The sequence below is a fragment of the Syngnathoides biaculeatus genome, chromosome 9 (genome assembly GCF_019802595.1).
Source record: "Syngnathoides biaculeatus isolate LvHL_M chromosome 9, ASM1980259v1, whole genome shotgun sequence".
NCBI classification, from domain to species: Eukaryota; Metazoa; Chordata; class Actinopteri; order Syngnathiformes; family Syngnathidae; genus Syngnathoides; species Syngnathoides biaculeatus.
The window spans coordinates 9,119,077-9,145,587 of record NC_084648.1 but is presented as its reverse complement, the minus strand read 5'-3'; the positions used below and the strand labels follow the sequence as shown (position 1 = coordinate 9,145,587).

General features: G+C 43.9%; 1 protein-coding gene and 1 long non-coding RNA gene across 6 annotated transcripts in view; one reads left to right on the top strand and one right to left on the bottom strand.

The window, feature by feature from the left end:
• LOC133506220 (protein ELFN1-like) overlaps window positions 1–26,511 on the top strand; it is a 120,376-nt gene that overhangs the window by 30,071 nt on the left and 63,794 nt on the right. For 3 of the 4 annotated variants that reach the window (XM_061830147.1, XM_061830146.1, XM_061830149.1), the window contains one exon: window positions 6,871–7,330. The exons of the other annotated variant lie outside the window; for it this stretch is intronic. The gene's annotated coding sequence lies outside the window, so the exon portion shown is untranslated. The remainder of the gene's footprint in view (window positions 1–6,870; window positions 7,331–26,511) is intronic. 4 annotated transcript variants of the gene reach the window in all.
• LOC133506222 (uncharacterized) lies at window positions 1,136–15,736 on the bottom strand. 2 transcript variants are annotated; one of them, XR_009796427.1, is made up of 5 exons: window positions 15,334–15,736; window positions 15,120–15,246; window positions 2,065–2,093; window positions 1,874–1,941; window positions 1,136–1,789 (listed from the first exon to the last, which is right to left on the bottom strand). It is a non-coding gene; the product is annotated as an uncharacterized LOC133506222 (long non-coding RNA). The 2 variants fall into 2 exon arrangements; XR_009796426.1 differs by having other exon boundaries at window positions 1,136–2,093.

The following is a 26,511-nucleotide window of genomic DNA, read 5'->3' as shown; positions in this document are numbered from 1 at the left end:
GATTGTTCGTTGCAGTTGGAGTTTGTCCTTTTTTGTGGCAGCCCCAAACCAGACTGTGATGGAGCCACACAGTACTGATTGGATGACCGCTGTGTAGAACTGACTCAGCAGCTCGCGTGACAGACCATGGTTCCTCAGAAAGGACAAGAAGTAGAACCATTGCTGGGATTTTTGAGGATGGACTTGATGTCCGTCTCCCACCTCAGGTCCTTTGAGACTCTAATTTCCAAGAACTTGAAGGTCTCAACAGTTGCCACAAGACAGTTTGGCAGCGTCAGGGACAGCTGTGGTGAAGTCCACAATCATCTCTACAGTCTTTAGGGTGTTCAACGCCAGGTTGTGTTGACCACACCAAAGTTCCAGTCTCGCCACTTCCTGCACTATACTGACAGCTAAATATGTTCACAGCTAATTATGCTATATATATTCCATGTCAACATAGCTAACCATGCTAACAATGAACCATGATAGAAGCTAGCTAGGCTAACAGGTTGCCGAGCTAAAAATGAACCATGGATTACTATGGTAACATCTAGTCATGCTAACAGTTAACCACACTGACAAAGAAGTGTGTTAGCACAACTAGCTATGGTAACAGCTAGCTAACAATACATTTGAAGAAAAAAAAAAAAAAACGAGGAAAAGTAAGGATAATTTTTTATGCTAGAATTCTTTCTGGTTTAAACTTCACCAAATATTTGCTGCTAATCAATGTATTCATTTATTTTATAAAATATAATGTTCACACTTTTCTGCTTGGAGTAATGCCACAAGTATACAAATGTGGAAGTGATCTGAGCATTTATTTTTTACATTTTTTTATAAATTTAAATTTCCCAAAGCAACTGCAATTTAATTGCACATTTTCTCCCAGTAATGTAATGTATTACAATTATATGAATTTTGTAATTATTTTACACTTATTATTTATTTTACATTTTACTTATTTTACAAGTATGCAAATAGATACTCCTCAACCACATTGATGTAATTTTTTCATGTAGGATTTTTTTCAATTCTAAAATGAAGAGTTTGTTTTCAAAACGAGACATAAGCATTTTTTTCAGATTTACGAAACTCGCGCCAAAATTATCCAGCTCCGAATGAATAATTTTGGCGTGAGTTTCGTAAATCTGAAAAGAATGCCTATGTCTCGTTTTGAAAACAAACTCTTCAAATGTAAACAAGGCGAAATGATTCAGGGTATGAGGGAAATATGAAAACTGTGATCTAGAATTTTTTTTATGGTCACTTATTATATGTGTCGTCAATTTTACAATTCACCACAGCTACTTTTACTAGTGTGTTCAAGTGATGTAATTGTAGCATTTTATCCTATTTTTTTAGGGTTACAAAAGGGCAACATGAATGTCCCTTATGATATTTTGGAATTTCTTTAAATATACTATGAGCATATTCCTTTAGTGTAATTTATTTTATGTAAACATATTCTTGTTTGAATTTAATATATCAATTTCAAGTTTATTAATTGACATTTTACAATTTTATCATTTGCAATTAATAATACCATGATCTACACAACCCAAAAGTCAACTTGAAGACATACCTTTTATACTCTAACAGGAATACATTTTTTTGTCTCATCATGTTTGATTTATCAGAAGAGAATTTACAGGTTAAATTGTGTTTTTTACTTCAGACCACCTATTTCTGTTAATGACTATGCATGACATATAAAATATATATATACATAGATGTGAATGTGTGTGTGTGTGTGTTTACATATGATGATTCATTCCAGGAAAGCGCCTCTCTCTAGTCATGTGACCTTTAAACATTAATTGGGACCATGATCCTTTGTTCTTGTTATTGTTGTGGGGAGATATAAATAATCGATGAATTAATTACGCACCTTGTCTACTTTAATGCAGCGGAAGGTATTTAGCCCTGTAATGTAGTTGTTAGGAAGTTCTGCAAGACCTGCAAAGGACCCATTAGAATAATCTATGAGCGTAAAAGTATGCGGGATGTAATCATCTGGCTCTTTGATTAATAAGCATTTGTATTTATGGTTACGAGCATCTGTGTGTGTGCGGACCTTACCGCACCGTTTTCTGCTTCTCTTCAAGAATCTGCACAAAATCAGGATTTCAGAATTTGGTTGTCATGTCTATCATGGGCGGCACGGTGTCGCAGCTGGAAAGCGTTGGCCTAACACTTTTGAGGACCCGGGTTCAATCCCGGCCCTCCCTGTGTGGAGTTCGCATGTTCTCCCCGTGCCTGCGGGGTTTTTTTCCAGGTACTCTGGTTTCCTCCAACACCCCCAAAAACATGCAACAATAATTGGACACTCTAAATTGCCCCAAGGTGTGATTGTGAGTACAGCTGTTTGTCTCGATGTGCCCTGCGCTTGGCTGGCAACCAGTTCAGAGGGTGTACCCTGCCTCTTGCCTGATGACAGCTAGGATAAGCTCCGACATTTCCCGCGACCCTTGTGAGGATAAGCGGCTAAGAAAATGGATGTCTATCATGAGGAGTCCCACAAAAAAAAAAAAAAAAGTCTGAGAAGCTGGCCCCATAAAGATACTGGAGGTCAGCCATTATGGTTGTAAGCAACCACTTAAGGCCTATTTTGTAGTTTTGAAGTCAATTCTGCACGCTCACAAAAAAATTCAGCCCCCGAGGAAAGTTACAATTGGCGACATGGAGTTTGGTCGTCATCTCTATCGTGAGTCCTCAGACAAAAAAAATGTCTCAAGAAGTCTCATTTCGAACAAAAGTGGCCATCAGATGGTTATGATGTCACAAAATTAACATTGTCACAAAAGTACAAAAAAAAAATGTAGCCCCCAAAGACAGTTTTTTTTCCTTCACAATCTCACATTTGTCCAGCATGTCGATCATGGGCAGAAAACAGAAAGTCTGCCATCTTGTTTTGTTTTCAAGTGCTTTTGAAACGCACCTTGGAAAAATTGTCTGATCGTCACCAAATTCGCACAGATGGAAAATGCGAACTTGGGAACTCTTTTGCGTGGCAGCTCCAGGAAGTGTGACGCCTCAGCATCAGAACACAAAAGTGAAAAGTCCGATCCACCAGGTCGTTATGAAGCGTCTTTAAAATTGTTCCTTGGCGTCTTTGCCGTTGACCTCGTTCACATGACTTTTTCCCGAATTTGCGTGTGCTGAATGGTCTTCTTGTCAGTGACCTAAAAACAGCGTGAGAGACTGCCAGCGAGCCAGCCAACGGGCTTTAAATCCTCTTTTCTTCCCCCTTTTTTTACCCATCAGCCCCCTTTCTCTCGTCCTCTGTCTTCTGGCCGCCGTGCACGTGCTCGAGTGTTAAACATCACATGGACTCGCACAATTCCCATCAGCGGAGATGAGAGCGGGATATTCACAAAGACTTCCTGTCGTGGCTCCTTTTTTTTTTTTTTTTTTTTGGCGCGAGGTGCCCCGAGGGACGTCATTAGTGTGGTTGGCATGTGGAGAGCATGTGAGCGGCGAATATATGTGCGAACGGGAGGTTGGCGTGCGTGTGAAGAATGTTTCATCACCTAATCTCGCCTTGGGAGAGGTCGGCGAGGGTTAAGCAATGATTACGACGACTGCTTTTATTGGCCTTTTGCTCGAGTTTCGAAAGGACACACACAAACACACTTTCCATGTTTTCATCCATCTTGACATGCGGCTAGGTGGGTTTGAAGGCCTTCCATGTCCAAAGCCGATAATGCATTCATACGTCTATATGTATGCCCAGAAAACGTTCCTATGAACGTCTTCAAGGTTGGACCCTCACCACGTACAGTTTAGTCAAGATCTGACCCCGTGGGAGTTGACTTTTGCGGATTAGTTTAACGGCGAGGCGTCCAACTTTGCCGCCGTGCTCCTTTACAATGACAAGGAAAATGGGGGTTTTCATTTTAAAGAAAAGGTTATTTTAATCTCCCCGTGTGGATCCAGTTAGCTGAGATTGTTGACTTTCGACAAAATGATGTCAGAACAGGCTTTGTCACATTTAGTGAGTTCGACACACGCACAGTAGGCAGGTGCGAAGCGACAAGGTCATTGTCATAGCTGAGCAGGTGCTGCTCAAAGGGTTTTTTTTTTATTGTGTGGGGGCGGGGGCAGGGGATGAGGGGGAGGGAATGCGACAGTCTGGCGGCGGGAGCTGATGAGGCGAGGTGCAAAGGTACGGTGGCAAGGGCAACAAACAAACAAAGCGCTAACTGTGTAAACAACAGCAACGGCGAATCAACAAATGTTTTATTTGGTTGACATGCTTGTCAAGGGATGACTTTGGGCGGATTTTGGGAATGATTTTCTGTCCACCCCTGCAAGGCATCTTGGGTTTGAATTAGGGTTTCGAGTCAAGGCTTGAAAGTCGGGCTTTCATGCCTTGCCATAAGATTTGAGACAGGGTTTCAAGCCTAGGTCAGGTTTTAAAGTTGGATTTCAAATTAAGGTTTCAAGCTAGGCGGCACGGTGGATCAGCTGGTAAAACCGTTGGCCTCACAGCTCTGAGGTCCTGGGTTCAACCCGCCTGTGTGTGGAGTTTGCATGTTCTCCCCGTGCCTGCATGGGTTTTCTCCGGGCACTCCGGTTTCCTCCCACATCCCAAAAACATTAATTGGACACCCTAAATTGCCCCTAGGTGTGATTGCGAGTTCGGCTATTTGTCTCCATGTGCCCTGCGATCGGCTGGCAACCAGTTCAGGTTGTACCCTGCCTCCTGCCCGTTGACAGCTGGGATAGGCTCCAGCACTCCCTGCGACCCCAGTGAGGATAAGCAGCAAAAGAAAGTGGATGGATGAATGGGTTTCAAGCTAAGCAAATTTCCATTCACAGTTCAGCTTCCAAGGTACAGTTTTATTTTGTATTAACGTGGAAATAATTGAATTTGTCAGCATGTTAATGTACCGGTGACTGCTGCTTCCGACCCCCCCAGAGAAAAAACATCGCCCTATGGGCCTTTTTTCCCCCAGGCCGTCAGTAATAACGAAGTGTCGTTGTATATCCATGTGTTGTGACCACATGGTAAGATGTACGTTACCATGCATGCTCTATCTACCCGATCCGAATCTGTTCTATCCTGTGGTGATCAAGGCTCCTTTTAGTTTGTCTTCCAGGTGTGGATAATGGTAGCCGGTGTGCAGGGGGCTAAAGAGGCGTTTAATGCGAGCATGTGGGCTGGCAGCACATCGGGACGCCCCGTCGAGCGTTTAGGCCCGCCGCCAAGCTCCCCGTACGACACTGGACGCTCTGTTTGCACGCTGGCCGAGATCCTGGCGCCTGAACGGGGCTGCGGGACTGACCGGGGACAGACAGACAAACGGGCAAAAGGCGACATTACATGAAAACATTTGCAAGAACAACACCTCAATTTGGGAGAAGCGAGAAAACAAAAAAACATTGACAAAGAACAACAATCGCGACGCCACCGGATTTTTCATGGGAGACCGACAGAGGGTGAAGAAACTACAAAAAAGTGACAACTGAGAGCGATGGCAATTGCAACGGCCTCTTAGTTTTGTCAGAGGAGGCAGAGAGAAAAGAGACGACAAAGAATAATTGCAATAACAATGAAATTTGAGAGGGTCCTCATGGGGAGACCAAAGACAACAAAAAACAACAACAACCAGTGAGGAAAAATAGTAAGAGCAACCAACGCGCGGGTGTGTGCACTTTGGCTTAACCTCCCTCAGTTTGGCTGTGGACAGAAAGAAAAGAGCAAAAAGCGATAGCAATTAAACAATACCTTTTTTTTTTTAGAAGGCACAAGCCAAGAGAAAAGCGTAATAAGGTATATTTATTATCAACACACACACACACACACACACACACACATGTATATATATATATATATATATATATATATATATATTATATATATATATCAACACTTCAGTTTGAGTGGCGGATGAAAGACAAAACTTTTTCTTCTTCTTCATTTTCTTGCTTAACCCAGGCAAATGTGAACTCTAACCCTAACCAAAATAAACTTTTAAAGAAATCATTAAATAAAAAGAACAAAAAAAAAAACAAATTCCAAATTTGGTTAGTATTTGTATTAATTTTTACAAGAAAATAAATGTAACAAATTATGTTATGAAACGTGTTCTAAATTGCACACGCTATTACAAATATGAGCAAAGTACCTTCTACTTTTGATCTTTGATTTTTTTGTTTGTAATAAAAATCCAAACTCATTATTCAACTTCACTTTTGATGTTTTATATTACATTATTTTCTTGCAAAGTAAAAAAAAAAAATTTAAATGTATTCAGGAGAACAATTTAAATGAACCCCCAAAGAAAACAACAGATAAAACCAACACAGAATAAATCGTTAGTTTTAGTTACATTTGTATCTTTCCATCCATTTTCTTTGCTGCTTATCCTCACGAGGGTCACGGTTACTGATTACCAGCGAATCGCAGGGCACATCGAGACAAAAAGCCGCACTCACAATCACACCTAGGGGCAATTTAGAGTGTCCACTTAATGTTGCATGTTTGTGGGATGTGGGAGGAAACCGGAGTGTCCGGAGAAAACCCACGCGGGCACGAGGAGAACATGCAAACTTCACACAGGTGGGACCGGGATTGAACCTGGAACTTCAGAACTGTGAGGCCAATGCTTTCCAGCTGTTCCACCGTGCCAATCATTTGTATCTTTATAAAAGTGAAATATCCTCATTCGAGTGCCCCAATCAACAACGCCGTTGTCATAATTAACATCTGTGTCATCCAATGACGAGTCAGGCATCACTGAAACTATGCACTTGGACGGAACCCCCACCGCCAAGAGGGGACAAACACGTTGACTTGGGCTTTCTGTGTTTGTTTTGATTTTGCTTTTGCCCGTCATGAGAATGAATGCAACTCGTTTGTCCTCCGCATCCGCTCAACAGAACAGCCAGATGAGGAAGAAGATGAGGAGAATTCCGACATATTAATCACCGTCTGCTCCAGCCTACTGGCGAGCGAGAGAGGCAGCGTGAAACGGGAAGAGAGAGAGATGGAGAGAGAGAGAGAGAGAGAGAGAGAGAGAGAAGGGGGAGCCTGACGCAGTGTGACTGCCACATACGGAGGAGAGAATGAGGAGGAGAGAGGAGAGCGAGTGAGGAAGAGGAAGCAGTGCATCACATCACCCCTCACCCTCCTCCTCCCCCCTCAAAAAAAAAAGGCAGCTTTCTTGACATCCAGCCTTACATCTCCCACTCTCGCCGCGCCCGAGGAAAGGAGCGCTCCGACCGGCGGAAGAACCACCGGTCGTCCGCATCTCCATCACCGGAGGAGCAACTGGAAGGTTTTTTTTTTTTTTTTTTAAACCCAAGGAGGAGCTGCCGTCAGCGTGTCGTAGGCGAGCAGGTAGGACCCTGGAAGTGGAGCGTTTGCGCGAGGAAAACTTTGACATTCCGGCGCAAACGTGTCCTTGCGTGTATGCGATGCACGGCCGGCGATCTGCCCGTGGATGTGACTTTCTCAGGTGCACATGCATCCACTTAGCGGCGATCGAGCTGTTTGGAATATTTCAAACATCCGACGTGGCCAAATAGACAGAATATTAGGTACAGCTCTATTGACCTTTGATGCGATCTAATTGAGGAGTGAGGGTGTACCTAATGAAGTGTCCCGTGGTGTGACGGTTTTCAGGACCTTGGACAGCGACTTTGCTGAGTTTCATTTTATTTTTGCTTTGGTTTTTTTTTCCACAATCGTTTTCAGTTTATGTTTTCACGATTTTTCTCATTCTTGTTGAAATTCCGTAAGCATCCTTAAACTTATACTTTTTGCAAATTTTTAGCTCTGCTGTTTGTTTCCTCACTTTAAAAACTCACATCCACATGTTGTGGATCACATTACATGCGTGTAGTGCGTCGGAAATGCCAATTTTCTCATGTGCTTGCGACAAATCGGGGCTCAATTGTGCTTTCAGGATGCTCTTCTGCTGTTGCATTTAATGACCTCTTTTCAAGCCGTGCAATCGAGTGTCGGAAGGATTTCTGGCCCTCAAATGTTTCTTGAGTTCTTGTGTTGTCATTAAGAAGTCAAAAGCTAAGCCATTCATCCTTTTTCTGAGCTGCTCATCCTCGCAAGGGTCGCGGGAGTGCTGGAGCCAATCCCAGCTGTCAACGGGCAGGAGGCGGGGTACACCCTGAACTGGTTGCCAGCCAATCGCAGGGCACTTGGAGACAGACAAGTCGCACTCACAATCATACCTCGGGGCAATTTATTGAGTGTCCAATTAATGTTGCATGTTTATGGGATGTGGGAGGAAACCGGCATGCCTGGAGAAAACCCACAGAGGCACGGGGAGAACATGCAAACTCCACACAGGGGGAGGCCGAGATTTGAACCCCGATCCATGGAATTATGAGGCAGATGTGTGAACCAGTCGTTCACTGTGCCAATGGTAAATAAAAATGGCCAACGCTCTAACCAGTTACTCCACTGTGCCCCCTCAAAAGATATATATTTATATTTTTTTACTGACTAAATAGGGACTTTAATCAGAAGAAAGGAATTTAAAATATTTCATTTCATATTATTTTGTCATTGATGTTGTAGTGGTAAACTTGACTGACTTTGGTGCAGGCAGCGTGGGTTCAGTTCCCACTCATTGGAATTATGGATGTGATTGCGAATGGGTGTCCGTGTCTATAATGTAACTGACTGGCGACCAGTTCAGGGTGTAGTTAGCCTTTCGCCAGAAGTCAGTTGTAGAATATTGGCCTCACAGTTTTGAGGACGGGGGGTTCCAATCCCAGCCCTCCCTATCTGAAGTTTGCATGTTCTCCTCGTTCCTGCGTGGGTTTTCTCCAAGCACTCCGGTTCCCTCCTACATCCCAAAAACATGCAACATTAATTGGACACTCTAAATTGCCCATAGGTGTGATTGTGAGTGGGGCTGTTTTCTGTCTCCATGTGCCCTGCGACTGGCTGGCAACCAGTTCAGGGTCTCCCCCGCCTCCTGCCCATTGACAGCAGTCCCGTGACTCTTGTGAGGATAAGCGGGTAAGAAAATGGATGAATGGATGGGGAGATTTTATTCAAGGTTCACTGATGTTGCAGTGGTACACAAGTTTGACTTTGTTGCGGGCAGCATGGGATCAGTCCCCACTCAGAGATGGTGTCGATATGTGCCCTGCGACCAGCCAATTGTTAGGTGTTAGACTCCAGCACTCCTGCGAGCCTTGTATGGATAAGCGGGTTGGAAGATGTACATGGACAGATTTGATTCAATTTAATATCATATACTGCAGGATTACTAAATACATTTTTTTCTGTTGCAGATGACTCAATTTGACTAATGTTTGATTCATTCAATTTAATTCCTATAATTGAATGAATTAATGTTTTAGAGGATATTACTAAATGGGTCCTAATAGGATTAAATAAATAAAATTAGAATATTTACTTTTTTTTTAAATGACAGGATGATGGAATAGAACGGAAATAAATCAAATTTAATGTATAGTCTTGTTTTTTCTCAAGTCAAATAATTGATTACATACTATTTTCAATCCATCCATTTTCTGAGCCGCTTATCCTCATGAGGGTCACGGGGAGTGCTGGAGCTAATCCCAGCTGTCATCAGGCATGAGGCGGGGTACACCCTGAACAGGGCACATAGAGACAAACAGTTACACTGCAATCACACCTTGGGGCAATTTAGAGTGTCCAATTAATGTTGCATGTTTTTCGGATGTTTTTGGGAAACTCCACACAGGAGGGCGGGTGGGGATTTGAACCGCAGTTCTCAGAACTGCTCTATCGCTGTTGTTTTTGGTTTTTTCTTTTTTTGGCGATATAGTTATTGCTCCTTGTGATTTATTACCAAGTTAGTTTTTTTATGTTTTCAAAATGAGGCTATTTTTTTCTTCTAATTGGCACCGCCTCACGAGTCCTTTTTCAGTGCATGACATGAACTCGAGAAAATGACACAATTATAGATTGGTGGCTGACAATCAGAACCAGTGCAGAAGTCCAGGGAGAGTCATGCTGGTGCTATGCGTTAAAAGCATTTGACATTTCTAATATCCAAACATCATATAATAGCATGTCCTTTTGGGAGGGGGGTCGGAGGAGGAGGGGCAAAATGACATTAAGCTCTCACTTTGGACATTTCGTGGAAATAGTGAAATAACAAGCTTCTGTTTCATAATCTATGAATCAACACTGGGTGAAAGAATCATACTTTCTTCCTTGTGCAATTGTACAAACGCTGCAACTTCCCCAGTTGATAATTAAAAATATACAGCTGTTTACAAGAAGCCACATGCTGCTTCACAAAGACATTATCTGATTCTATGTGAGCCTGCATGGTATTAATTTAACATGAATTTGTTCAACAAAATTGTAAAGGCTGTCCTGGTGGCCATTTTTAAGAGAAATGATTGTGTGTGGAGCGCTGGCAGCAATAGAGGAGTAAAGATGTTGAGGTACACAATGAAGTTATGGAAAATCAGAGTGGAGGCAAGACTTTGGACAGAAGTAAGTGTCTGCAAGCAACATTATAGTTTCATGCCTAGAAAGACTACCACAGATGCATTATTTGCCTTGAGGATGTTGACGGAAAAGTACAGAGACGGTCAGAAGGCGGAACATTGTGTCTTTGTGGATCTGGAGAAAGACCATGACACAGTATCCACAGAGGAACTGTGGTACTGCAGGCAAAAGTCTCGAGTGAGAGAGTTTGAATAATACAGGACAGTTATGAGGACAGCACAACAGTGGTGAGGTGTAACAGAAGAATTTAAGGTGGAGGTGGGAGTGCATCAGGGATCAGCTACAAGCCCCTTCCTGTTTGCACTTGTAACGGATAGGCTGACAGATGAGGTTAGACTGGAATCCCCTTGGACTATGATGTTCGCAGATGATGGGTGGAGGAACAATTAGAAAGATTGAAGCATGCACATTCACTGAAAAGGAGAGAAATGAAGGTTAACCAAAGTAAAACAAAATATATGTGCATTAATGAGAAGGATGGAGGGGGGAGAGTAGGCTCCAGGGAGAAGAGCTTGTGAGGGCAGAGGACTTAAGGAAGTGAAGAAACGGGTCCAAGCAGGTTGGAACAGCTGGCGGAAGGTGTCTGGTGTGTTATGTGACCGAAGAGTCTCTGCTAGGATGAAGGACAAAGTTTACAAAACAGTGGTGAGGCCGGCCATGATTTACGGATTCGAGACGGTGGCACTGAAGAAACAACAGGAAGCAGAACTGGATGTAGCAGAAGTGAAACATTAAAAAGCAACGTGAGCATAAAACACTACAGACAAAAGTAATGGCACACCTGTGCAGTTATTTCTTGATTGCGGTGTCCCAAGACTCGGGCAAATTTCCCGTGGATCATCTCAATCTCTGCCCAACTTCTTTTGTTTTCCGAAAAAGTCTAGCAGCGAGGAAGCAAGCGTGTGAAAAGAACCCACTGAGCAGCCTGCTGACTCTGTGTAAATACCTCCTTGAAATATTGATATCTTTTCTGTCATCAGTTGTTTTGGGGTCAAAATGTTCGAGCGTTGCGTTCTTTCACATTTTGATTTGCTAGCCAAATGCAAACACCGTTTAGATGGCACAGGATTAACACATCGGTAACCCAAGTGAAGGCGGTTGATGATCGTGGCGAGAATACACATGCACACGCGCGCGCACACGCGCGCACGCACTGAATAAAGTAAGCGCAAGGATTAATAATGCAACGCGTTCCCTGCTGGAGGCTAGTTAGCATTTCAGGAAGATTGCACTGCTTCCACCGGGGACACTCTCATTAGGAAGTTATTGTTACAAGTTGCAACTCTCCTGCACACACGCACACAGGAAGTGTTTGCTGAGCAAGAGCTTGCAAGCGACTTCCCTGATGGTTGCCACGACGACAGGATCCTGGCTGGTTCACAGTCTTTTAGTTCCCCTAATTGTTTTTTTTTAAAATATATTTATAGTATTTATATAGTTTTTGTAATTCCATCCATTTATCAATTTTATTTCCTGCTTATCCTCACGAGGGTTGCAGGGAGTGCTGGAACCTATCCCAGCTGTCAACGGGCAGGCGGCGGGGTCCACCCTGAACTGGTCGCCAGCCAATCGCAGGGCACATAGAGACAAACAGCCGCACTCACAATCACACCTACGCTCAATTTAGAGTGTCCAATTAATGTTTCATGTTTTTGGTATGTGGGGGGAAACCGGAGTGCCTGGAGAAAACCCATGCAGGTACGGGGAGGACATGCAAACTCTACACAGGCAGGGCCGGAATTGAACCCGGGTCCTCAGAACTGTGAGGCCAACGCTTTTACCAGCTGCCCCACCGAGACGCCGTTTTTTTTTTTTTTCTTCTATTTTTTTTAACCCATTCATGGGCAGGGTGGCAATTTTTTGCTTTATTGAGATAAAAGTCTCCTAACAGGCCACAATCAAGGAAATAACACTTCTTTGTCATTTAACGCATAAAACAAAGGGCAAAAAAGATGCACCCTCTCGCGGGCAGCGTCCCAAAACTGGGACGTGTATGTTATCAGTTCTATGTTTATTAATTAATTGTTATTCTAGAACAACACTTACGCATTAATAATACTGATGGATTAGCATTTTGAAGACAAACGTGGTTGCATAATGACCTTTCACCCTTTCTTCTCTTGGAAAACACTCCATGTGCACTTGAGGCAGCCATGTTGGGTCAGGAAGGAAAAGGAAATAACTCGGTGCTAACTTCGTCCGCTGAGGTATCCTCTCCTGATACCAAATTATGGCTTCAGATTAAAACGCTTAAATATTTTGATATATTGAAGGATATAATGCGTGACAATCGTGGGACGCTGCCCACGAATGGGTTTTAATGTAGTTATTTTTGTTTGTTTTTTGTAGTAAGTAGTAGTAGTACCGTAAGTGTCATGAGTAGACCCGCCAAGAAGTCAGGGAGAAAAAGACACAGGAAGTTTCCCATTTTGATTATGAAGCGGCGGTTTTAAGATTTGTGACACAAAAATGTTTTTTTAGTTTTAAAATACCGGAAGGCAGGGTCACATAGCAAGATGAAATATTTGGTGGGCATATCCGTGATGAGCAGACCCACAAAAAATGTTTCAGGGAGCTATGCTTGAAAACAGACAGGAAGTCTCTCGTTTTACTTTGAAGTGGCCATTTGAGGGGAGTTTGGGCTATTTTGGCGTCCTGTCCAACAGTTTTTGTCCAGCTGCTCCCTAATTTGAACCACGAATAATAGACAAAGAGTGACTTTTCATCATTGCGTGTATTCGAAACATGTCCTTGAAGTTTTAGTCTTAAAGTTGCCACCTGCTAAGTGAGATCGCCACACACCTTATACTGTACATTACTCGTCACCGAAATAGCGGCAATGCTTACAGACGAACGCGAGCGTCTACTGTAGCTTGCAGCGCGTCCTTGAGCGCCGGCCGTGACGCACAGAGCCTCTCACGGCCCCTCCCGCCCGCATTAGGCCCGGCCCGAGCAATCTGGGCCTGATTGTGAGGGACATCTCTGCGCTTTAATGCAATTTGTAGGAGGAGGGAGCCAGAGAGGGACGACTGATGTATTGACTTCTATATAAGAGCAAGGCTGCAGGGCTAATCTCATTTGGGCTTGCTGTGATGAGATTCTGGGCTGTTTTCTCTCCAAGATGATGTGACTTTGCTCCTGACATCACATCATCTCTTTTTCTCAGCGTGTGTGTGTGTGACTGTGATTTTATCTGCAAGCATTGTGTTGTTCGGACTCTAAATGTGTTCCTTTCTTCTCCTAAATTTATGTCACCGTTTTTTTTTTTTAAAGCATCATTTTAATATTAAGGCCAGTGCATCCGGAAAATGTGCTTTCCCATACTCGAAAGATCACCAAGACTTGCGGGTGTGTTCATTCCGTTGCATCGGGTAGCGGTTGCCGGTGTGACGGTCTGAGCGCTCCCCCGTGCTGAAAAGTCTCCTTGTGATGAATGCGCATGCGTTACTAACATGGGAACTCTGGGTTCGAAACAGACGCTTACTGGGAAATATCCCGGTTTTGTAGTTCCCCTTCTTCTACATGGAGGGAGCTAATATATGTTATAACCTAACCCTAACCTAACCTTAAAACAAAATTTGATTAAAAAAAAAAAAAAACAAGATATACACATGAATGTACGTTCGCTGTGTTCTTCTTTCTGAGACACTGGGAGCGCTCAGACCATCACACCGGTGTGACCCCAAAATGTCGGGATTGAAAAACATAATAATTAGCCCCCAAAGTCGGTTTATTTGAGCAACTTCAAATTTGGTAGGCAAGTCTATCGTGAGGAGACTAGCAATAAAAGTCTCACGAAACCATCCCTGAAAAGACACTGGAATTCCGCCACGGTGGTTTAAAGCACCTCGTTCGGCCATTTTCATGCATTTCTCAAACTGGCTCCAGTCCTAGAGACACGAGAAGTCCTTCAAAATTTCACCCGTTATAAATATTTTAACATCAAAATCGGAAGGACGTTATGAGCTAAATTGTGAAACACTTGAGCTTTTATCATTGAGCGTACGCCGAACGTGGCATTGAATATTAATGTCTCGTCATGAAGCGCAAATCTCTTCCAACTCCACAGGGGGAACAAAAAAAAGTCCAACCACAGCAGAGTTTTCACTTATCAAAATGAAATGTGGCAGACGTGTCAGTCCTGTGTAAAACCATAGAAAGGTTTAGGGAAGCCATCCACAAGGTCGAAGGGGCCATTTGAGAGCAAATCTGACCCTTGTCAGGAGATTTCTCCAATGGCTACAAAAACTGAACTATGTATGCTAGTCAGATGAGCGACATTCTTCTTCTTTTCCTTTCGGCTTGTCCCGATTAGGGGTCGCCACAGCGTGTCATCTTTTTCCATCTAAGCCTATTCTCGTGCATCTTCCTATCTCACCCCAACTGCCCTCATGTCTTCCCTCACCACATCCATCAACCTTCTCTTTGGTCTTCCTCTCGCTCTTTTGCCAGGCACTGCATCCTGAGCACCCCTCTAACCAACATACTCACTCTCTCATGTCTGAACATGTCCAAACCACTGTAGTCTGCTCCCTCGAACCTTGTCTCCAAAACATCCAACTTTGGCTGTCCCTCGAATGAGCTCATTTCTAATCCTATCCAACCTGGTCACTCCGAGCGAGAACCTCAACATCTTCATTTCTGGTACCTCCAATTCTGCTTCCTGTTGTTTCTTCAGAGCCACCGTCTCTAATCCGTACATCGTGGCCGGGTCCAAGCGGGGTGGAACAATTGGCGGAAGGTGTCTGGTGTTCTATGTGACAGAAGAGTCTCCACTAGGACGAAGGGCAAAGTTTATAAAAAAGTCAGATGAGCGACATTAAATTGTGAAATGTTTGAGTTGTTGGGATTTGATGACTCACCACAAAACACCAAATCCAAATAACGTCCCAAAGCCGGTTCCGCTCAGAATCACGCATGTCTGTCATGACCCCCCCCCCCCTGAAAAAAGGTTGAGTTCATGCTCCAACGACACAGTTTGCCATTGTGGTTCGACGCAGGCTCACATGACTGTTTCCAGGGCTCCAAGAAATATTCCATGTAGTTCCAAATCAAGTAATTCAAGAAGACGTTCGCCTGCATGTTATGACACTCGCGCCCGCGCGATTGGCTCCCTGTTTCGTCGTTAGCCAGGATTCCCGGCGTTGTCATGGTAATGCGCTTCTGCGAGAGATCTAAAGGGGGATAGGAGAATCAGGATCAGCCAAGATAAAGACAACTGGGCTACATTGCCGGCGTCTAGAATCCATGCGATCCCTGTGAGCCTTTTTTATTTTGTGTGTGTGTGTCGAAGAAAATACTTTTCAGTGATACTTTATAATTCAGACAGAAGATCAAAGTGAATGACTTTGACTTTGAAGTAATAGCTTGAGGGGGTGGTTTATTTGCACAACTTCAGAGAGGACCCGGTGTCCGTTAAGGTGGTAATTCCAAGGGAGGCCTTTATTTGTGCATACTCAAAGCATGTGTACTTATGCAAATACCTCCCACCTCAAGCCTTTGTTGTCATTTGAATGGCAGTTGCTAGTGTATCGATATTGTGTGCTTTTCTAAATTGTGTGATAAAGATACTGATGTGTGCTTGCATATGTCAGAGACAAACTGAGCCAGAGATGAGCGTTGCTCTCCGTCAGCTGTTGGCACACAATGTGTTCAAAGTGTGACACGCGCAAAAAAAAAAAGCATTTGATGTGTGTGTGTGTGTGTGTGTGTGTGCGCGCGCTTTGTGTATGCATGTGTGTGTAGATATATCGTCAGAGCACACACGTCCTCGTCGGCTCACTTTTGACACTTTGTGTCGACTTCACGTTGTCGTTCTGTCACGTTGACGCGCTCAAATGCGTCGTTCACTATGTGCCGACTCGTATCCCGTCAATAGTCACTATATTAGTTACACCTGTATTGTCTAACTACTCTTTTATCCATATTTTGGGACTGACATACATCGAGGTGTGACTAATATTTACACCATCGTATAATATTAAGAATAAATTGATTAAGAATGAGGACAATTCATTCAAAGCAATATGAAAAACAAGGCAAAACCAAAGATAACATTAATAATAGCTTCATCGATGTAGATTGACAATCAAGACTGGCGTCAACAAAATGAGCAATAATAACATTATGAACAGCAAGAACCGTAGCAAACATCAACGACGGCAGTGACAACGCCATCAGCAGAGAGTAGAACATTATCAACGAAAGCAACATTATAAAGAACAACACATGCAACAAAAACAGCCTCGCCGTCATTGACAAGAGCAACACCACCATGAGCCGAACAAATGGAAACATCATCATCTTCATTTTCAGCAGGAACGACAACAACAGCAAGCATTAATAATAAATGATAAGAATCATCAAGGACGTGTCTGAATGGCACCAATAGCAACAACACTGTCATCAATATAGAAAACCACATTACGATAATAAACATCATCAACATATTCAAGATCACAATGTCATCAACATCACCAGCAAGAAGCAATTACATCCATCCATCCATTTTCTTTGCCACTTATCCTCACGAGGGTTGCAGGGAGTGCTGGAACCTATCCCAGCTGTCAACGGGCAGGCGGCGGGGTCCACCCTGAACTGGTTGCCAGCCAATTGCAGGGCACATCAAGACAAACAGCCGCACTTAGAATCACACCTAGGGACAATTTAGAGTGTCCAATTAATGTTGCACATTTTTGGGATGTGGGAGGAAACCGGAGAGCCCGGAAGAAACCCACGTAGGCACGGGGAGAACACACAAACTCCACGTAGGCGGTCCATGGGACCTCAGAACCGTGAGGCCAACGCTTTCCAGCTGAGCCACCGTGCTGCCTACAATAGAAAACCACTTAACAGAATTTTTTTTCATGCTCTCAAAGGACTATGTTGACGTTTTTCAACTTTCTTATATCAGGTAGGAGCTAAGTTTAGCCTGGGTCGTAAGCATAAGGTCCGGAGAGTCCTCGCCACATGCGCATATTCACCCGCAGTTCATATGTTGATGGTGTTGTTGCAGTATGGCATTACTGGCCGGGATTGAACTCGGGACCTCAGAACTGTGAGGCCGAGGCTTAACCGGCTGATCCAATATGCCGCAGCAATTACATCATCCACAAAATAAATGACATCATTAACATGAATCACCGACATAAGCAACATCGTCATCAACATGAAACTTTTTATCAACAACGTAAGCAGCATCAAGACTGACAACAACAATCAACAATCTTAATATCACCATCGATATCATCAAGAAAAAAAATATGAATCAACAACTTGCCATTCACAATAAATCATCGCTCCCAAAAGACATCCCCAACAACAACACGATCAATATCATCATCAGCATCCTCGTCCCCACCTCAGTATGACGCCCGGTCTACTTGCAGACCGCAAAACGTTGCGCACGCTTCTTGCATTGGACCTCGCGGGCTGGCGCCGCTGTGACAAATGAACATCACGTCCGCTTCCCTTTTTCTCCGTCAAGTGATGCTGTGGTCGCAGATCAGAGGATCCACCGGAAGTTTGACAGCAGTTCAGATAGAAAACCCATCTTTAAACAGCAAAAAAATAAAAAAAATAAAAAGACTAATCATCTGAGCTGCCGGTTTTCATCATAGTCAAGTGAGATAGGAAGGAATTTTCGCAGAACTTTTGGAGAAACGTGACAGCACACACGCAAAGATACAAAGAGAAATAAATGTTCAAAGTGATCTTGTTTTGCCTCTCGCAGTTTTCAGACAAAAGTTTTTTTTTTTGCCCTTCGAAGCGGCCATTTTAAGCTCATTTTCCCATTCCATAAATTGGAACCACAGTGAATCTCAACATATTTGCGGTTTGGCCTTATGGATTCGCACATTTACAGATTTTTTTGGGGTGATTTTTTTTTTTTTTTATGTGGTCAGGAATTTTTGGATTTGGGGGCGGCACGGTGTTCTTTAGCACTTCTGCCTCACAGTTCTGAGGCCCCCCGATTTAAATCCGGCCTTGCCTGTGTGGAGTCATCTCTGTGTTTGGATGGGTTTCTTCCCACATCCCAAAACGTGCTTTACGTTGACCATAGGTGTGAATGTAAGGGAAAATCCTTGTTTGTTTATATGTGCCCTCTGATTGGCTGAATGAGCATTTTGGGTTGTACATCACCTCTTGCCCAAAGATAGTCACGATTATGGGGCAATTATCAAATGTTTTTTTTTTCCCTATTCGCAGCAGGGCACTGTAGAATTTTGACACTAGGTCGAGTTTTCCGAGGCAAACCCGACAACCTGACTTTTACCTTAAATTCCCACATCGCTCTTGAACACACTTTGGCTTTTTGGAAACCGTCTAAACGGATTTTAAATGTCGTGAATTCCTCTCCCCATCCAAGTGCCTTCACCCTGCTTACAAAATGGCAGCACCTGAAGAAGAAGAATTTAGTACCCAACGTTTTAAACAGTTATTGACCCCTATACAACCTACCATTTTCAAATTAATCTCTTAACCAATAACTATTTTCTTAAATTATTTAACCGACCCGGTTGTACAATATGGGGATTCACCCCCCCCCCCCCCATCTCCACTCATGGTGCTCTGTGGTGCCAGCCTCTTTCATTCTAGCCTGTGACACCTACCAGTGTAGACAGCCCCCACAGGGTGGGTTTCTGTCTCTTTTTATCTTTGTAAAGCGCTATGAGTTGCATTTTTTTTTTTTTTTTTACATATGAAATTGGCTCAGTCATTATGCCCCCAATAACTTGGGTTAACTGTACATGTACTAGAAGGATCTGCAATGCTTAAAAATTCAGCCCCCTATGTTTTTTTTCGGAACATAAAATTTGGAAGGCGTGATTACCATGAGTAAAAATATCTCAAGGAGTCACACCGAAAAGACACAAAGTGTGCCATTTTGTTTTGAAGCCACCCAGTGGGCTTAAAAAATAAACAACCCTTTCAATTTTTTGTTAGATCGCGAACAAATGTGAAGCACGTGTACTAGAAAGATGGATGACGAGTTTTTCATCTCGTTTGGACAGAACACGGTGGTGACGTTGGATGAGTCTCCGAAAAACGTGAAACTTTGACAACATGAAATTTGGGAGGCATTTCTAACAATTAGGAGACCCACAGGAAAATCTCGAGCAGCAGGAAGTCTGCCATCGTGGTTTGAAGTGTCCATTTGATACTCAGTTTGGATTTTTTCGAAAGCAAACTTGTCCGCTGGCTAACAAATTTGAAGCTAATCTCCACAGATAAATGATGCTAAATTGTGAAACATCTGACTTTTCATCATTGCTTGTGGGTGGCGTGTGGCATGCCACGAAAAATGAACAACACTTCTTCTCCTTCTTCTTTTCCTTTCGGCTTGTCCCATTAGGGGCCACCACAGCGTATCATCCTTTTCCATCTAAGCTTACCTCGTGCATCTTCTTTTCTAACACCCACTGTCCTCATGTCTTCCCTTAGAACATCCATCAATCTTTTCTTTGGTCTTCCTCTTGCTCTTATGCCTGGCAGCTCCATCCTCAGCACCCTTCTACCAATATACTCACTCTCCCGCCTCTGAACATGTCCAAACCATTGAAGTCTGCTCTCCCCAACCTTGTCTCTAAAACATCCAACTTTGGCTGTCCCTCTAATGAGCTCATTTCTAATCCTATCCAACCCAACCTGTTCACACCGAGCGAGAACCTCAGCATCTTCATTTCTGCCACCTCCAGTTCTGCTTCCTGTTGTTTCTTCAGTGCCACCGTCTCAAATCCGTCCATCATGGCCGGCCTCACCACTGTTTTATAGACTTTGCCCTTCATCCTAGCGGAGACTCTTCTGTCACATAGAACACCAGACACCTTCCGCCAACTGTTCCATCCCGCTTGACCTGTTTCTTTACTTCCTTACCTCACTCTCCATTGCTCTGGATTGTTGACCCTAAATATTTGAAGTCGCCCACCCTTGCTATCTCTTCTCCCTGGAGCTTCACTCTTCCTCCTCCGCCCCTCACATTCACGCACATATATTCTGTTTCACTTCGGCTAATCTTCATTCCTCTCCTTTCCAGTGCGTGCCTCCATCTTTCGAATTGTTCCTCCGCCTGCTCACTGCTTTCACTGCAAATCACAATATCATCTGTGAACATCATGCTCCAAGGGAATTTCAGTCTAACCTCATCTGTCAGCCAACTCATTACTACCGCAAACAGGAAGGGGCTCAGCGCGGATCCCTGATGCAGTCCCACCTCTACCTTAAATTCTTCTGACACACCTACAGCACATCTCACCGCTGCTCTCATTCATGTCCTGTACTATCGTAACAGATTTCTCCGCCACACCAGACTTGCGCATGCAGTACTACAGTTCCTGTCTTGGTACTCTGTCATAGGCTTTCTCTAGGTCTACAGAGACACAGTGTAGCTCCTTCTGATTTTCTCTGTACTTTTCCACGAGCATCCTCAAGGCAAATAACACATCTGTGGTAAGAAAAATGGATAACACTAAAAAACATTAATTTTGAGTTTGCACCTTTCGGTGTAAACACAATTGAATTGAATGAGTCACTCAGAAAAATGCATACATGCAGAAACTCTGACCATGATTTCATTCCGTGCTTTCGATTAGCGGCGCTTGTCTCCCTACTTACCCTCTTAATTCCCACGAAAACATGACCAGTGTGCTTAGATTATCACACGCCGCCACTGCATGTTGGATTAGTTGTTAAATAAATAACGACAGCTTGTAATGCGTCGGTTTGTGTTTCATCCGAGGTGCTACTTGCTTCATTTTAAGGAGTACCAGATGTACAAATATCTATGTACAGTATGTATGTTAAAATGAGTGCGTACATTTATATGGAGTCACAGCTACAGTCGAGCCTCTGAAGACATAAAAGTTAGCAATTGAAAATGAGCTTCTCCCCCCATCCCCGCACACAAGACTTAGTCTCCTCTCTGCATATGCGCCGCAAACGGCGCTTGATTTCCAGAGAGAGTTGCTGCTTAGCATCAGCTGGCATCCAAACGAGCTGACTCAATACACACACAGATGTGCAGCTAAGCAAGAGGAAAGAGGCTTTTAGACCTTTGCCAGAGACTTTCCCAGATTAGTCTTAGCAGTGCGACGTTCGCATCGGTGGAAACGTGAGTCAACTTGATTTAAGGAGCCCGTTCGTCACGTCTCAACAGCGGGGTCGGAGTCACGATGTCTTGTCCGACGCATCAACGTACGATTTGTGCTACAGACAGCAAGATTTACCAACCACATCTATAACATCATCAAAAGCAACATGAACTATGGCATTCACAACAATGATCAACATCATTATTATCACGAGAAAAATATGGGAAAATAAATCACACTAATCAGTGAAGCGGCGGTACAGTGACTCAGCTGGTAGAGTGTTGGCCTCACAGTTCTGAGGACCCTGGTACAATCCCAGCCCTCTCTATGTGGATTTTGCATGTTCTCACCATGCCTGCGTGGGTTCACTCCGGACACAAAGAAAGACGGTACACAGAGAGTTTAACGCTAGCGAAGCCGCGATAATGCAAGCGACGCCGCCCTGACACTAATGCTAATGGTAATGCCGCGCTAGCAGAGCAGGTTAAAAAAAAAAACATACTGGTAAAAATCACTGACACACGGCAGTAACATGCTAGCGCAGCGCTAACAGGACCGGACCACCACCGATCTCACTCTTACCTTCTTGTGGCCGTTAGAAAAAATGCACAAATTAGCTGCATCACCACATAAACCACAGGGTTGAAAGCGTGTGGAAAAACGTCGCGACTTATAGGCCGGATATTATAGAAATTGGATAGTCCAAATTGGCTTTAGATATGATTGTTAGATTAACTGTTGTTTGTTTCCATGTGCCCTGCGATTGGCTGGCAGCAGTTCAGGGTGTACGCTGGCTCCTGTCCGTTGAGAGATGGGATAGGCTCTGGCACTCCCGCGACCCTTGTGAGGATAAGTATCTAAGAAAATGGATGGATGGATGGATGGATAACTAAAATAAATAATAATACCATAAATATAATAAAGGCGGAATTGTGGAGCAGCCGGTAGAGCGTTGGCCTCACAGTTCTGAGGACCCAGGTTCAATCCCCGGCGCCTCCTGTGTGGAGTTTCCATGTTCTTCCCGTCCCTGTGTGGGTTTTCTCCCAGCACTCTGGTTTCCTCCCACATCCCAAAAGAACGCAACATTAATTGGACACTCTAAATTGCCCGTAGGTGTGATTGTGGGTGCGGCTGTTTGTCTCTATGTGCCCTGCGATTGGCTGGCGACCAGTTCAGGGTGTACCCCCCCCTCCTGCCTGTTGACAGCTGGGATAGGCTCCAGCACTCCCCGCCACGCCCATGAGGATAAGCGGCAAAGAAAATTGATAGCTGGATAAATATAATAAAAATAAAATTACTAATGAATGGGCAACAAAGCCATGTATTTCCAGCCGTTGTGATCCGAACGAACTTAACTCTCGGCAGAGTGAACGCTCTATGAAGTAGTAGATTTTGTGTCGTTAAAACTATATTATAGCAAAGTCGGACACTACACACTGGCATAGAGGTTTATTTAACAACCTTTATATATAGTAATTAAGATGTAAATGCAACATAAAAGTGTGTCCTGATCAGCAAAAGGTCCTGAAGCCAATCACACTAATGAGATCCCCTAGGATCTGTGTGTGTGTGTGTGTGCTTCCTTAAGATGTACTGTACTCTCCTTTTTTTTTTTTTTGTCATAATGCATCTTCAGTGAATGTGTGTGTGTGCATACAGTTCTATACAGTGTCTCCTCCAGCTCGCCTGCAGTCCTTGCCATGTACGTAGTGAGTCATATGTCATCATTTCGACGTGAAAAAGAAATGACGCTTTGGTATGGAGCAGATAGAGTATCGAATTGTGAGGTGGCGCTGTGTTCTCGCAGAGATCCGGGCTCGACACGCATTAACTGAGCGCACAACTGATGACAAGCTATTAGACATTAGACAGGGCTGTAATCAGAATTAATTACGGCTTGTTATCATGTGGCGATCATGTAGCTCTGCGGCATATTAAAGCCGGAAAGATTAAACAAATAGTAGGACTTGTCAACAATGAAATATCAATGACATTGACGACAACTTCGACCCATAAAAATGTCAACAACAGCAGCATCAGCATCAACTTCATCACCAATATCAAGAACAACCTTAAAGCCCAAGTGTCATCCCTATAAACATTCTAAAATAGATATTGTAATGGAAAAATACATATAACATTATTCACTTCAATTTCTATATGAAAAAATAAATGTGAGTGGAGAGCGCGTCATCCATGCGCAAAGTTGCAGAAGTGTCATTCTATGATATCCAAGTGGTCGCTATATTGGCGGCATCCTCCGTCAGTGACGTCACCCGGACATTCGCCAATGAAAACGCGCGGTGCACCCTAACTATGGGAGACAAACGCGCCCCTTCTGACACGGAAGCTCTTTTCGAAAAGGAGAACACCACACAACCAAGTGAAGTTACCGGGGCAATATTACACTATTGTTTCGAGCCATATTCAGATGATATGCGATCACGGCCAAACCGCATCCCCGTCCAATCCACTTCCGCGGCGGAGATGAGCCCTCTGGCTTATGATGGAGACAAGCGGTGCTGCTTTAAGGGGTTGTTCATAGACGCCGCAGTACGCGATGAACAACACAGTCGAGCCGGGGCGACTTACTGCACGCACGCGGCTGAGTGAGGCATTCTCGGCTGGGTTCTTCAGAGCCGGCCCCGTCCGCAAAGCCCGACGCGCAGCCTTCGCAGAAGCCGTGAACGCCGAACGCGGTGCGTCAGCCGGTGTGGCTGATTTTCGGCGCCGTGGTGGCATATAATGGAGCCGAGCCGTGCAGCTTTTAGGGGGATGTTCATAGCCGCCACAGTACTCGATGAACACAGTCAAGCCGGGGCGCATTACTGCGCGCATGCGGCTGAGTGAGGCATTCCTGGCTGGGTTCTTCAGATTCGCCGCCATCCGCGGAGCAGCCCAACGCCATCCGATGCACACATCGACATATTTCGCACGCTGATCTTTTTTTACGTGATGAGAGACGGATTACATGGTCCGCCCTAAACTATTATTTTTTTAGTAGCTGTCTACACACCTACCTGTCATTCGGAACCCACGAAGCTCTCGTCCTCTGCACCCATGCAATCCATTTTTCACAACGAACCGGGTCTCTTGCAAACTTATGAAGGCTAAATCCATCCTCCAGACTGTTCAAGCAATGTCCAGCAATGCAATGAGCCCGCATTTTGGCTAACACGAAGGAACAATCAGCTACCTTCCCGGAGGTAAAACTAATGGAAGCAAACGAGTCCACTTGGGGGCGCCGCTGTCTTTTACGTCACTTCCTGCTTCTTCTCGAAAACAAATCCCTCGAGAGGATTTTCATGGCGGGAGTTACAAAAAGCTGTATACGTCAAAATCATGTTTTGTGGTGAAAAAACGCATGGGCCCATATTGCCTGACGCTTTTTCATTAATAACATACTAAAAATCATCCATTTCATGACAGTAGCCCTTTAACATCACCAGAAAAAACAACAAAATTAATTAATTCATTAAGAGCAGGGGCAATATCATCAGTCATTGAAATTTTCATCAACGACACCATTAGCAATACCGACACCACTCAAACAAAACCAATACCACCAACAACATAATTGAGAACAAAATCAACATCATCCACATAATTCAAAGCAACTTGAGTTTGTCATAATCCCGGCAATAAAATCAACGACATGTTCTTGATGGTGAAGATATCATCAACAACGCCATCAACAAGTTAGTAACACCATCAACAACAAAATACACAACATTATTAGATACCTCATGTCAATTATCAATATGTATTATATAATCGATGAGCTGCTTTAGTGCTGATGGGCACTGCCAATGGAACCGGGCTGCCCTCAAAGTCTGACCAGTAACGAGCAAGTTCTCGCAATCGTGTTTGGCATCAAATATGAATACGGCCTAGCAACAACTGATGGAGCAATTACAGTAGAGACCTATAAATTGTAACTAGCAACAACTGTCCTAGGAGCTATTATGAAGCCCTGCTAATTCTGCCTAGCAACAAGGCCTAGGTAGTTATTATTGAGCCCTGCGGGCCGTATATAATCAAGACCTGCAAATTTTGCTGGGCAACAAGCAGCAGGGCTGTTGCAGTCAGGCCTGATGGATTCTGCCCAGCATCAGCGACGGAGCCGTTGAAGTCAGGCATGATGAATCGTGGCTGGTGATCGGGAGCAGCGCGGTGACATTCAAACCCTACAAATTCCACGGGGTTATTAGTAAGCCCCATAAATTCTGCCTGCTAATAATTGAAGAGCCACTTACAGTCACGCTCCATCAATTCTGCTTAGCAACAGGTGACAGCCCTTTTAACCCATTCAGGGCAGAGTGGCAATTTTTGGCCTTCTTGAGATAAAAGTCTCCTTACGGGCCACGATCATGGAAATAACACTTGTTTTTCGTTTAACGCATAAAAAAAACGGCAAAAAAGATGTACCCTTTCGCGGGCAGTGTCCCAAAACTTGGACGGGTATGGTACATACTAGAGATATGTTTATGAATTAATTCTTATTCTAGAACGACACTTCCGCCTTCTTATAACTGATGTATTAGCATTTTGAAGACAAACTTGGTTGCATACTGACCTTTCTCCCTTTCTTCTATTGGAAAACGCTCCATGTGTACTTGAAGCAGGCATGTTGGGTCAGGAAGGAAAGGGAAATAACTCGGTGCTAACTTTGACCGATGAGTTATCCTCTCCTGATACCAAATTATGGCTTCAGATTAAAACACTTAAATATTTTGATGTACTGAAGGATATAATGCGTGAAAATCATGATGTCCCAAAAATGGGACGCTGCCAACGAATGGGTTAATTTTGCCCAACAACAAGCGGCAGGGTGGCTATAATCGAACCTTACAAATTCTGCCAAACAGAAAATGTCTGGGCAGGGGACGTCAAGCCCTACGAAATCTGCCTGGCAACAAATGGTGGAGCGGCTTCTGCCCTGCAAAGGAG